This window comes from Neofelis nebulosa, chromosome 2, assembly GCF_028018385.1.
Source record: "Neofelis nebulosa isolate mNeoNeb1 chromosome 2, mNeoNeb1.pri, whole genome shotgun sequence".
NCBI lineage: Eukaryota > Metazoa > Chordata > Mammalia > Carnivora > Felidae > Neofelis > Neofelis nebulosa.
Genome location: NC_080783.1, coordinates 42610817 through 42622547, shown reverse-complemented (window position 1 = coordinate 42622547; position 11731 = coordinate 42610817). Strand labels below are relative to the sequence as shown.

At 36.7% G+C, this 11731-nt stretch overlaps 1 pseudogene; it reads left to right on the top strand.

Annotated features, from left to right (window-relative positions):
• The first annotated feature begins 11310 nt into the window (after nucleotides 1-11310).
• LOC131505708 (U2 spliceosomal RNA) lies at nucleotides 11311-11420 on the top strand (annotated as a pseudogene).
• The last annotated feature ends 311 nt before the right edge of the window (nucleotides 11421-11731 follow it).

The window sequence follows — 11731 nt, the reverse complement described above, 5'->3', positions numbered from 1 at the left end:
TGGTCTTTGTTTATTTATTTATTAATATTTTCAACTTTTCTCCCCTCAGAGAGTCCCCCTTAAAATTTCTTGCAGGGCTGGTTTAGTGGTCACAAGCTCCTTTAATTTTTGTTTGTCTGGGAACCTTTTTATCTCTTCTTCTATTTTGAATGACATCTTTGCTGGATAAAGAATTCTTGCCTGTATATTTTTCTAATTTAGCACATTGAGTATATCCTGCGACTCATTTCTGGCCTGCAGGTCTGCTGCAAACCTGATCTGTCTTCCCTGGTATGTTAGGGACTTTTTTTCCCTTGTTGCTTTCATGATTCTCTCCTTGCCTGAGTATTTTGTGAATTTGACTATGACATGCCTTGCTGATAGTCATTTTTTGTTGAATCTAATGGGGGTCCTCAGCTTCCTGGATTTTGATGTCTTTGTCTTTCCCCAGGTTAGGAAACTTTTCTGCTATGATTTGCTCACATAACCCTTCTACTCTTATTTCTCTCTCTTCCTCTTCTGGGACCCCTATGATTCTGATGTTGTTCCTTTTTAATGAGTCACTGATTTCTCCAATTCTTAAATCATGCTCTTTTGCCTTAATGTCCTCCCATTTTTTTTCTGCTTCATTATTCTCCACAAGTTTGTCCTCTATGTAGCTGATTCTCTGTTCTGCCTCATCCATCCTTGTCACTGCGGCATCCATCCGTGATTACAGCTCAGTTATAGCATTTTTTATTTCATTTTGACTAGTTTTTACTTCTTTTATCGTCACAGAAAGGAATTCTGGTCGATTTTCGACTCCAGCTAGTACTCTTACTATCGTGATTCTAAATTCTGGTTCAGACATATTGCTTGTATCTGTGTTAGTTAAATCCCGGCTGTCATTTCTTCGTGCTCTTTCTTTTGGGGTGAATTCCTTCATTTTGTCATTTTGAAGGGATAAAAGGAATTAATGAGGTAGAAAAACTAAAATTAAAAAACTAAAGTTAAAAAAATATTAAAAGTAAAAAATTAAACACACACACACACACACACACACACACACAAAATTGAATAATGATGATAGATCCTAGGTGTATTTTGGTCTGGGTGTTGAAAGTAGTTGATAGATTAGAGGAAAAGGGGGAAAAAAAGGAAATCATTTGAGAATTTGAAAAAATGAATACAATGTAGACTAAAATGAAATGATGGAAGTAAAATAGAATTTGAAAAAAATTTCACAAAAGTAAATAATATAGTGGAAAAAAACTAAAGGAAAATATTTTTAATAAAAATTGAAAATAAAAATGAATTTTTCTCTTTCTGTATTCAAGAAAAAGAAAAGAAACAAAAAAGAGAAAAAAAGAAATTATTTGAAAATTTGAAAAAGTGAATACACTGTAGTAGACTATAAAATAAAATGCTTGAAGTAAAATAGAATTTGGAAAAATTACATAAAAGTAAAAATGTAGTAAAAAATTAAGGAAAAATATTTTTAATAAAAATTGAAAATAAAAATGAATTTTTTCCCTTTCTGTATTCAAGAAAAAGAAGTGAAAAAGAGAAAAAAAAAGTAAAAAAGGAAAATTGAATAGATGAACCTGCTAACAGATTGAAGTTGGAGTGAAATTACTTCGTTTTCCGCTAGAAGTCAGACTATGTAGCGCTTTATAGTCCATAAACTAAGCAGGCGGTGAGACTTGTGTTCTTGAAGAGGGAGGTTGGCCTAGTTGGGGGGTGCTTAGTGTAATGGCTCTGTTCTCCACTAGATGGCGCTGCTAACCTACTGAGGTGGATTGTTATGGTGCCCGTAGGTGCATATGCGCATGCGTGGGAGCGGTGAAGATGGCGTTACCCAGCTACCCAGTGTCTAGTATTGGAACTCTGTTCTCCCCGATCAGCAATTGTGCGCCTGTCCTCTGTCTTCAGCTTTTGTTCACTCCCTGCTTTTTCACTGTCCGTGACCAAGCCCCAGACAGTACCTCTCTCCCGAGTTTTGTCTCATATGCGGCTGTTTTCCCCGGCCCCTTACTTCTGAAGGACTGTGGCTTTGACCTGTTCCGCACCTCTATGGGAGGGTCTCACCGAGCAATGGCTGAATGTCGGCTGCACCCAGGAACGCTTGCTGGACCCTGCTGCTGCCAGTGCCCTGAGACTGCGGCCAGGTGCCAGGTTGCCCCAAGAAACTTCGCGAGATAGTGTAACAGCAGCATTTCAGGGATTATGGAAAATCACAACACACATCTGGCACCAGGCTTCACCCTTAACGACCTTGCTCCAGCACCAGCAAATGTGGCAGTTCTCTGGGGTCTGCTGGGCCCAGGTTGGCTCACAGCCTCTACCAAATGTCCTTCCAGCAGTGGAACTCCTTCTCCCCGTGTGGCCCGAGAACCTCCAAGATCCCACTCTGCTCCTGGTCGCCCTTCCCACCAGAGCACTGCCAGGTATTGAACTGTGGAGTTGCAGTCTCTGCACTCCCCTTGTTTACAGTCTTAATGGAATTTAAACCCTCTCCTTTGTCCTTTCTCCCTTTTTAGTTTAGTCCCTGAAGCTGTTTCCAATTTTCCACTTTCTCTCCAGCTGCTTTTGAGGAGGGGTGCTTTTCCCGTATTCTCCCCCCACCCCCATCACCATCCTCTCTCTGCCCGCAAAAGTGGGTCCCTGCCCTCTGCGGCTTCTCGCTCCCCAAGTTCACCTCTTCTTGCCGTGCACCTGCTGAAATCTGTGGTTCCGGTTGTGCAGATTGTTGTGTTAATCCTCCAATCAGTTTTCTAGGTGTGTAGGATGGTTTAGTGTTGGTCTGGCTCTATTTCATGGATGCAAGACACACAAAAAACTTCCATGCTGTTCCGCCATCTTGGCTCCCGCCACTCATTCATTCTTACTTCCCTTCTTCAAATCTCTTTGTGACAATAACCACAAAATCTATGCAAGTGGCCACCAAGTTTCTACCTTCTACTGTTTGTTATCCTTTAATGTTTCTAAGTTCTTAGACTTACTGACTTATAACAAACAAAGCAAAAGATCTTTTTCACTTGCTGTCAATCCAGTATGTAGTGTCTGTAAGTTTATTAGAAGATTTTGTAGTGGAGTTGAGTGACCAAAAAGTGTCAAGAGGATGGACAAGAACAGCTTAATTAGGGAAACCCAGGAGTCCCTTGAAAATGTGAAGACACAGTCAGGGCTCAAGGCTAATGAATGAACTAGGATCCAGGCATCTGCCTTCATTTCAAGAGGAAGGTTATAGAATTTGAAAAGCTAGCATGGGGTGAGTAGTGTTCTATATTCACTAGAAGTGAAAAGTCAGAAAATGCAATATCTTTTATATTATTTATAAAATTATTATATTATATACTTATATTATTTTATATTGTAATCAGAGACTCAGCAAATCTAGAAAGCCCAGATGATAAAATATTCATGTTATGAATGCTTTTATATTCTAAAGACTATTTTAAGAGTCTTACTACTGGCCATATACACTTATGTCTGTATAGACATAATGATTGAGACAAAAAAATGTGGAACCTCTGGAAAATAGAATCAGGGGGAGTTATTAGCTTGCTTTGAGTATGGCCTCTACCCTTATTCCACATGTACTCTTTCATAAAAATGATAATACCATATAACAGTTATTGAGTGTCTACCATGAAGTAGGCATGGTAAATCATTCATGGTTAGTCTCTCAGAATTAAAAAAAAAAACAGATTTAAAATATACTTTCTGGTACAAATTAGTAAGGATATCCTGTGTCCAACAAAATAAGGTAAGATGTTGGTAGATAACACAATCAAAAATGATATAATTATCTTTGGAAGCCTGAGGCTTCTGGAAACATCTGACTTGGCCAATGGACTGACGAATTGAATAACAGAAGCAGATTCTGACTGGAACAAACTGAAACCTCATTTGTGGTGTCACAACTGTTGAGGGACACGGCCTTCCTTATGCTCTGGATTAAAAAGCTCCCCCAATAGGGCAGTCAAGTACACCACAGTCCATTCCTTACAGTGCCTGGTTCATGCCTAGGGGGGATTCATGCAGAAAGTATTGGCATCACAAACTGTTACCAGGCCAACATGAGGGTTGGGCTTCCAGCCCGGGAACACTAAGAACCAGGAGGCAGGAAAGGGGAACAGCTGGCAGCTGTTATGTCCACACACATCCACCACCCCCTCCTTTGCCCTTGAAGTGATGGAAACAGTCTCCTTACATCTGGGACAGGAGTTGCCATTGCAGCTCATATAGCCCTGTCAGGGGGCTACATCTGGAAGAATATTGCTATATATATATTATATATATATATAATATTATATATATAATATATATATAATATTATATATATATATATAATAATATATATAATATAATATATTATATATATAGCAGCAGGGGTTTGCTTCCATAGACAGCTCAAAGCTGTCAGGCAAAACCTGAAGGGGAGCACACAAGTGTTGAAGAGACTCAACCAAGCATGTTTCTGGATCATATCCATGTTTGTTATCAGGTGGTGAAGCTCCAGAAAGTTCTGCTCCACCATGAGACCTGATCATAAACACTGTATGTTGGAAACTTGACTCTGGTGCAAATAGTTTACTCTTTTACTTGTCCGGCCTTAATATAATAACTTAATCTGAAGAAATGGATCATTTTAAGTAGATTTATTTGAACATTGTTTGCATCCATATGCTAATATGACTCCAGAATATGCTAGGACAAATTAAGATATGTAAAGGTCATGCACTTTCATGCCCATCTGAAAAGGGAGACTATAGCTAATTACATTAGAGTTTGATGTATTAAGATAAATAACATGTTATGAACCTTGAGCCCAGTCCTTGAAAACAATAGTCACTAATTGTTATATCTTTAAACTGCCCATCTTTTCCATATTCTGACAGATCTTGATCTATATCAGAATCATTTTTCATATTTTTTGCATCTTTATTTTCTATTATTTTTCTTTTAAATACATTTTGATATGTGGGACTTATCTCCCAAATACCAAAAGAAATTCTCTTAGAGGTCCAGGCACTCTGCATTAAAAAAAAATGTTCTTAGCCTTTCTCACACTTCTGAGCTAAAGATGTAACATCAATAGGTAGGTATCTCTTAATTACTCACATTTTCTTTTCTTTATTTCTCTATTGATATAGAAAGTTTATGCCTTCTGTTTTATTTTATTTTATTTTAGTTTATTTATTTATTTTGAGATAGTGTGCACATGTGGAGGGTGTGTGGCAGAGAGAGGGACAGAGAGAGAGAGAGAGTGAGAGAGAAAGAGAGAGGGAGAGAGAGAGAGTCCCAAGAAGGCTCTATACTGTCAGTGCAAAGCCCAATGAGGGGGCTCAAACTCATGAACTGTGAGATCATGACCTGAGCTGAAATCAAGAGTCGAACACTAAACTGACTGAACTACCCAGATGCCCCTATGTCTTCTTCTTTGTTAAACAAAGGAGCCACAAACTTCTTAGTCTTTCAGGCATACAGTCTTGGAGTCATAATCATCATTTATTGTTGACTCATTCCCATAGTTCAAATTAATCCCAGAAGATATTACCTCTGTAATGCATATTAACATTCTATAGATTGTAATACACGTATGCCAGTTAGAATAGTTTTAATTTCAAATAATAGAAAAATCAGCCCAAACTGGTTTAAAAATAAAAATGATTTATTGGCATATGTATTTCCAGCTTTCAGAGGTAGGGAAGATATTAAGAGGAGTTAGATCAAAGTTCTTGCTCCATTGCTCTGTGATTCTCTCAGTTGTTCCTTCCGTTGTAAACTTGTTCGTTTTGGGGTTTTGTTTTGGGGTTTTGTTTCCTTGTCTTGTTTTCATTCCAGCTGGCTTCTTCTAAGGCAGGAAAATGGTTATAGCAATTCCAGTGTCATATACACAACCCATAATACTCAGAAGGTGAAAAACTCTGGTTTTCACAGTGACTCCATCAGGGGATTGTTTTTCGTTCCAATTAGACTAGTTTAAGTCATGTATAAATCTTTGAACAAGTCACTGTCTCAAGGTAAACGTAACGCACTGATTGGCAAAGAACTGGGTTGCGTATCACTTCTATTCAAATTTGAATTTATCAAAGTTTTACCTATCCTAGACAAACTTTCAAATCTTTATCTGGGTATGGAAAATTTTTATCCATCTCTCCAATACTATACAAATAAATAAAGGCGTCTTGATGCCCACAAGCCAAAGATCTTCAGGGACACATGTGTAGCCAAATGCAAAGCCCAACGAGGGGCTCAAACTCATGAACTGTGAGATCATGACCTGAGCTGAAATCAAGAGTCGAACACTAAACTGACTGAGCTACCCAGGTGCCCCTATGTCTTCTACGTTAAACAAAGGAGCCACAGACTTCTTGGTCATTCAGGCATACAATCTTGGAGTCATAATCATCATTTATTGCTGACTCATTCCCATAGTTCAAATTAATCTGCGTATTTCTGACTGCCACAAGGGAGGTAATTCACCATGAAGAACTGTGAGATGTCATGGTAAACGAGTATGGGGAAGAAAATATTGTAGGAGATGTGATTGTGCTTGGTGAATCTGATAAGATATCAAAACAGTAGGCGTTTCCTCTGGATTGAGTACTGACATAAAGCAAGGACATTTCAGAGATTGGTATCTTAATTTTTTTCCTCTGGTAATGGAAGTGAATGAAGCTGCTTTTTAACTTTCTTAAGTGAAATGCATTCTGGAAAGGCAACTACAAAATTTGCATTATTCTCAAATTTTTGTAAGGATGTGAGTGACATTTTACTAATTGTCTAAGTCATCTCCACAACATATAAAAATTGCTGTATACATAGTAAGTGTTCAATTTATATTTATTGCCTTACATTGAAAATTATTATTTTGATCAATCAAGTGACCCTATGGAATTGTATGTGATTTACTTAAGATTTAGACTGATGACAAAATATCTATCATTTACAAAATGTTAATTTTGACATGAAGTATTTGAGAGACTTTATATATATTGTAACATCTAGCTCCTAAACAAAACTAATATATCTGTTTTGTTATTCTCATTTTGTGAATGAGAAAAGGCTAAATGAAGCTAATACTATAGTCAACACCATGCAAATAGCATATGACCATATCTGTGTTTTTACCTAGGTACCATTGTTTCTTTACAGAAAAATAGACTTAAATATAGACTTCTGGATTTGTGGAAGATCTGGTTTTGCAAAAGTTCTAATAGCAGGACACAAAGCATATGATTTTCCAACCAACATTTGACTTCAATGTAATGTTGGAAACTATATGCAATTCAAACTATATGTTCTTGATGTGATGAGAAATACTAATCTTCTAGTCAACATCCAGCTTTTCCATCATTAATGGATCATAATGGAGGCCAAGCCTATTTCATTATAAATGGAAAAATAATCAAGCAGAACAAATGGGATCTATTTTTGGTTACCCAATATCATAAACTACCACATTTTTCATGAAAATAGTCTCGATATTAATCTCTGAAGTTGTTTTATGCTTAGTTCACAGCACTTATGCCTTTGATTAAATCCATTTTCTTACAATGCAAATGTAATTCATCAAGGTTGACCCTACTCTAACTTATGATTTTTTTCATTGATTTTAATTTAGTCTCTGTGAATAAGTTCTCATGACTGCTGAACCCCATCTGAGCTATACTGAACAAATGCATACAGATGCACCAAAATCTTGGGAAATGGAGTTGTTCCAAAACGTATGGATTTTATAAAAAAGTTCAGTTCTCAGTCAAGTCATTAAATTGTTGAGACATTTTTGGTTTTGCCAGAGAAGGAGAATTATAGGCAAGGAAAGACTACAGAACTCAGAGATAATGATTACCAAAGACTTTTTTTTTCTTGTTGCATGTTACTTTTTGTTGAAATATAGTATTAACATTTCATTCTCTTTTTCTTATGACCAAGAAACTGACTACAATTAATATGGAAAAGTATAGTTTAACAAACAAAAGCCTATGGTACCTGCTAAATCATGGGATATATAGCCTGTAAATAGATAAAATTTAACTCTTCTCTTTTTTTTTCACTTTTGAGAAACTCCTTTTCGTAGTTCAGACTTTCTTTCCAAAATCCTAGTTTCAAATACTACGACTTTAATCTTCAGTGGCTCTGCGTGTTATGTCAGAGAATAATAAATGTAAATGTAACATTTAAACTATCAGTAATTCATTCTGTAAGAATAGTTCAAAGGAGCACTACCTTGAAGATATTGATTAAGATGAGAATTGCAGAGGCATTACACACAACTTTAATGTCTTCGTACTTGAAGAGAAATTTGTATGGGCATAATCAGTAAGCCGTGTAACTAGACAGGATCTGATTATTTACACTTTATTTTTTATAATTCACCTGCCAGAAGGACACTGCTCTGAATTTTTTTTTTTTTATTCTATCAGGGTGAAAAGGATTTCTTACAGTGTTCAGTCAAAATAAGCAGATAATACAGGTATCTGAACAACAGTCTATATTCTGATCTACTTGTCTGTTAAGAGAATCTCATTCAAAAGCTGAGCTACCAAAATAATTGAGTTTCCTTCAACATATGTGGCAAAAGAGGTAATAATATATGGTTTTAATTATAACATTGTAAAAATAAGTTTCCTTCATGACATTAACAGCTGTTCATAAAAAAAATAAATAAAACGATGGGGAGCAAGTGTGTTTCATCCATTACTGACAAGCAAAAGGATGTTTATAGAAACATTTTAATCATTTATATTGTTGATGGAATTTGATTGCACACTGTCTCTCCAAAACATATATTTTTCATTGTCTGAATCATATTTTTCCATCTCAGCAGGGAATTAACTTGAGCTGATATTACCATAATAACAGAAAGATTTACTGATATTCATTTCTCAATAAACAGCTGTTGACTCCTATAGAGGTGAACGTAGAAAGTACCTGAAAAATAAATTGCAAGTTACCTCTGCTAATGGCCATACGATATGAAACAACTGATGTAATCCAGACCTACTCTTTCATTAGAAAAATTCCCACCTTCCCTTTTTTGTACATAGGAAAAAGTCATGCCAAGCTTTGGGGGGCCGTAATTATCATGTTTGTTTAATCTTTAACTCATCGCATGGCTAGAAAATGTATGCTCAATATACACTGACATCAACAGAGGCTTATTTCCCAAAACTTAGACATGGCCGTTTTAAAAACTAGTGTAAAGTGAGAAAATTGCTTTGCTTGAAATTTTTTTTTTCCCCAATGCTGAATACCAAGCTTATTGTGAAAATGGCACACATTTCGGCATTGCCTGAAATAGAGTTTAGATCTTTTCATCATCAAAAGCATTTATGAAGAATCTTCACATGTGTAACTCTTGGCAACCTACTGTACAAAATAATTCAACAGAAAAGCTGCTCTCAGCTAGAAGTAGGCTATCTGTGAATTAATATTATCTCTGAGCTATGCTGATCATCAAATAGAAACCAAATTTTGAAGGCCTGGAGAGTAACCGTTAATATAGAAATCATCCAGTTCCCACCCAACTGTTAGGCTGAAGTGATCGCCATGGTGGGAGAGGGAGTACCTTTCTCAAACCATACAATGCAATGGCTGGTGACTGGCTGATGACATGAGTAGAGTTGAATCTTCAACCCACAGCTGTCTGAACAGATAAATCTTTTTTAATGTTTGTTTGTTTATTTATTTTGAGAAAGAGTGCATGAGTGGGGGAGGGGCAGGGAGCGCGGGACAGAGGATCTGAGGCAGGCTCTGTGCTGACAGCAGCCGGTCTGACATGGGGCTGGAACTCAGGAAGAACCATGAGATCGCGACCTGAGCTGAAGTCAGAAGCTTAACTGACTGAGCCACGCAGGTGCCCCAACGATGAGTCTTTTTGATTCAAAGAGTATCTGTACAGTGGAAAGAATATCCATGTGAGAATCTGGATGAGGAAGAGAAGTACCCAGAGTATTCCACATAGATATGACAGAAGTAAAAACCTGAAAGCAGTAGGTATGCTTGGTATTTACAAAGAAGGTTAAAAGCGTGATGATCTTCGAGAGCCTGCGAAGGCCAAAAAGAAGTATGTGAGAATAGGTGATGTGGGGTAAGGTGTTGATTACGGTAAGTTAGACAGAGGAGTTAGGACGCCAATTTACACATCTTGGTCAAATTTGCAGATATCTCAAACTTAACTTGCTTAACACTGAACTTTTTAGTCTTTGCCCCATTTAGTTGGAGGAACTCTCGCTCAAGTGAAAACTTAGCAGTTTTCTTGAAACTTACCTCAACCTCACTCCAGCAAAATAATTATCCTAATTCTTTTCATGAAACGTCCAAAATATACCTCCCTATTTTTCTCCCTTTATACTTCTAGGACTGTATGTAGTTCAAACCAGAATAATATCTTGAGCGGTCACAGCAATAGTTTCCCAGTTAATCTCCTTATTTGGCCTCTTGCCAATCCTCCTATCCGTTCTCTATACAGAGCAGGAAATTAAAAAATAATAATATACATCAATTTGAACGTGTCGGTTCTCACAATAAATCTCTTCAATGGCCTCTACCCCTCTTAGAATAAAATCTGAATGCCTTATCATGGCCTATAACTTTGCCCTGTCAACCTTACCAATATTACCTGTCCCACTCTTCCTCTTACTCACATGATTAAGACACTCTGGTCTTCTTTCTGCTATTCAGAGAACCCAGGTTTGTTTCTGTCCCAGGACCTTTACACATGCTATTTTCTCTGCTTGGCATTCTCCTTCTCTTTTTTCCCTGATCGATTTCTTCTCAGTTTTACATCTCAACTTAAAATTCAATTCTTCAAAAAAGCAGTCACTGTTCATCCAACAAAAATTATTTCTATCCCTTTTGTTATTCTACTCCATAGCCCTTATTTCAATTTGGGCTGAAGTTTGAAAGATACACATTATTGGGTGTGTGCATGTGTATTTGTGTAGTTCTTTTCCGAATATAATTTAATTCTAGTGAGGGTAACGTTCATAGTTATTTTGTTCGCTGCTTTGTATCTAGATCTAAGACCAGTACCTGAAGAGATCAGGTTTTCAAAGCATGGTGAGGTAATAAAATATGTCTGACCTTTGAGATGTCTTCCTTTCTCAAGTGAGAAAAATGGCATTAATAGTAATTAACTTTATAAAAACATAGTGAGTCAGGGCTGGAATCAGAATTCCTGGGTCTCAACTATTGGTTTTGTTCTATTGACATTTATTTACTGTAGTAGGTAATAAAAATCATAGTGGATTTTGGCAAGTGGTTAGCAGAGGAGAGGTAAGGGATACAGATGTTGGTAGGGAAGGGTCTACATGTCATGATACTAATTTCAGAAGGTATATCGCTTCTCTGCCTTTTGGCTAAGAATAAGTGTAGTATCTGTTCTTATCAGTTTAATTTTGGAAGATACCACATGTTCAGTAATGAATTTTGTTTTTGTTTTTCTTTTCTTTTTTCTCTTTTTTTGGCAAAACCTATTACATGAGCCAATTGGCCTCTGCTTGAATATTTCCAGTGTATGGGCTTTCATTTATTTTGTGAAGCAGTTCACCACTTTGTGGGAGAGTTTTACTATTAAAGAGCACTTATTTAATAATGAGCTAAAATCCATATAACTTTATTTGATCCCACTTCCGTCCTCTGTAGTAAAACATAATATAAAAAGGCTCTTGACCACATGGGCCATATTGAATGAAATATACTCATCACATACTCATCACAAAATATAATTTTGGGCTTGATAAATTGATGCATGTTATAT